At 33.0% G+C, this 2999-nt stretch overlaps 1 long non-coding RNA gene across 1 annotated transcript; it reads left to right on the top strand.

The window, feature by feature from the left end:
* Positions 1-432: 432 nt before the first annotated feature.
* LOC127847691 (uncharacterized) lies at positions 433-1519 on the top strand. The gene is made up of 3 exons (XR_008034122.1): positions 433-658; positions 1179-1237; positions 1386-1519. It is a non-coding gene; the product is annotated as an uncharacterized LOC127847691 (long non-coding RNA).
* The last annotated feature ends 1480 nt before the right edge of the window (positions 1520-2999 follow it).

Raw genomic sequence — 2999 nt, 5'->3', positions numbered from 1 at the left:
ATTTGACAAACATCGGAAAACCTCTGCCAATAATATCGGAACATATGTGTGTTTTATATTTACTGTTTTGTTTCACATATTGTATTGGTTTTTACGAAATATTCAATCCCAAATTGCAGATACAAAACAAACACATTCACCGACGGTTATTATTTATCTAAAACAGAAGTATTAATTTGGTATTAACTAATATTTTAAGTTAGAATAAAATGGAAATTTTCTTAAGATCTCGTTAAGCCGTTCTAAAATCCAGGGTTAATTGTTAACGGTAGATGACAACATTCGTATATTCAACGATATTTCTGGAAGAAACAAGCGGCAAACTAATAGATCATTTATTAAACCCGTATAATTACTGTTGAACGAAAAACTAATATACTTTTATACCCTGTTTAAACTTTGTGAAATGATGTTTTCAGAGTGTTCCGACAACACCTACGGAAGTAATTGTTACAATCCGTGCACATGCGTTAAGGAGCACACACATTCCCACAACCAGTCATGTGACATAATCAATGGAGCATGCATGTGCACTGGGAACTGGACGGGTAAAACTTGCGATCTATCAGAACAGATTACACTGGACATTGACGATTAAGGTATCAATCTAACATCAGACAGAGATTTTGCAGTGGTTGCAGAAAAGGTTAAATTATCGGTATGTGCCTACGGCAAATGCTTTGGTTTGTTAAGAGAAAATGCTATACCTTGGAATATGCAATACATTAAAAACGACATACGTTTATATTTCATTATAAAGTACATATAGGGTCTGACAATGGATTAGGTACCGAAGTCTACTATGTGTTACATTCAATATGGCATGAAATGTCGACTTGTACTAGCACATATTTAGCCACACAAGTTAAAATCTGCAGAAGTTATTTTCTGATATAACGTCAGAACCTTTTGAGACAAACAAAAATGCAAAATTTTACATCATGCGATGTGTCTGTCAAATAATATAAAGCCAATGCTCATATTTCGATCTTCGGAAGGATAACATACAGTTCGGTTATGTATTTTAACACTGGAAACAATTTATTAATGCCAAAATGCGTTTTAAATAGCTTTTTTATTTTCATGATGTGTTTTACATCTTAACACACACGATATTTTTCTTTACATATTATACATTTAATATGTGTATATTTAGTTATACACTCGTTTCATTGCAGCTACGGACCTACATGTTGCGGTTCATCACACGTTTCAAAATTGCTATTAACGATCTAGGGTATGTGGTTTTAAATGCGATTATTTCATGTTGTTTTACGGTTTTATCATGTAATGCATTTTTTGTAAATAATGAATATAGAATAATGATTTTAAATTGTTTAAAAAAAATGAAAACCTGATGCTGCTCCTTGTTTTCGTTTGTACAGGAAGGGAAGCATAATAGTAAACTACACACTTTTCTACAACGACACTGCTGGTGCGGTTACAAATGTTACCAAAGCACAATTTGATCTTGCAAAAGGAACAAGCATCGAGTATGACGGCGTGACTGTTAAGGCAATCTCAAGTGAGTGAATATCTTCTAACAAAAATCATCTACTTCCTAATAAATCATTGAATATCTTCAATGTAATTTTGTTTTGATGATTTCATTCAAATTAAAGCATTACTATATAAACACATGAGTGTCACACGTGTCAGGTTTTTGTTAGTACTGTAAGCACCAAGAAGGCGTTTTACCAGTTAACATTATCTAAAAAGCAAAAACTGGTATCGACTACTTAAATGGCGACTCGACTAATGAACACTATGATTTCATTTCCCCTGAGCAGAACAACTTGCTAACGCCACGCTATGTGGTTTGTTCGAGGAAATCAGAGGAGGTCCGTGTGAATACGGGACGGCGTGTAACGTCACAGACGGTGCTCCCTCGTGCGTAGTGAACATTGTGACCACAGGCACGTATAACCTTTAGTTGAAATCCAAGCTATAATATCATCCAATATCGCACACTAAATAATACAATTAATTAGAAAACGTCAGCAATTATAACAATGGTATTATTGAAACACTTAAAAAAACAGACTGCCACTTTTCCGTAAGAAAACTACAGTTATGTTTATATTTCTAATTAAAGTGTTTTTTTATGAAAATAATACGAATAATCATATAGCTACGTTATTAAACAAACATTGATTGATTAAAGGTTATGCCCATAGTTTGGAAAAGCATAATGTTTTTTGTAATTTTATCTAACAATTTCATGTACAGTTAGACATTTATAAAATGTACCTTGTATACTGATTGTATTAACATTGATGTTAGCACATACGTACAGTGGTACACAATTTAAGTCATCCAAGCAGTACAAGATAGTATAACAACAGTACTTGCATAACGTTCCTAACTGGCATTTTAAAAAAGTGTTTAATTTATCGTTTTAAAAAATACACATATCTGTTTCGGTATAACGTCAAATTGTAAATATGTTTAACTAGGAAACATGAAGGTTATATTATATAATGCTATAAAACCGTAATTTTCAGTCTGTCGGATAATAAAGCTGATCGTTTGTATTTCTGGGGCTGATAGTATATCATGTTCTTTCATAACTGTCAGTAAAATAAGGCTTTGTGTTCTGGATATCGTAAAAAAACGGCAGGTAATTAATAAGTGAGTACTTTGTTGGGAACTGTGAAATTGTTTAACACATCCCCTAGATTCATATAGCAATTTATGCTTTGAATTGACCGTTCCAAGGCGGTGACCCCAGCTTTATTCTGATATGTGTTTATGTTGTTTTGTATTGTGCTGTTTTGTACTGTTTGGTACTGTCACTTGCCTTAAATAAAGGAACAACTAATTGTATATAATAAGAATTCAATACTGCTCTAGCAACTGGAGTTTCACTGCTTTATATTATACAAAAAGATTTATATAGATATGTATTATATATACAAATCGACTCATTTTACATTTGCAGACGAACCAGATGCGCCACGGTATAGAACATGGCGATCCATGGCTCTGGTATTCAACCA

Source organism: Dreissena polymorpha, chromosome 10, assembly GCF_020536995.1.
Source record: "Dreissena polymorpha isolate Duluth1 chromosome 10, UMN_Dpol_1.0, whole genome shotgun sequence".
NCBI classification, from domain to species: domain Eukaryota; kingdom Metazoa; phylum Mollusca; class Bivalvia; order Myida; family Dreissenidae; genus Dreissena; species Dreissena polymorpha.
This window is presented reverse-complemented; position numbering and strand designations above follow the sequence as displayed.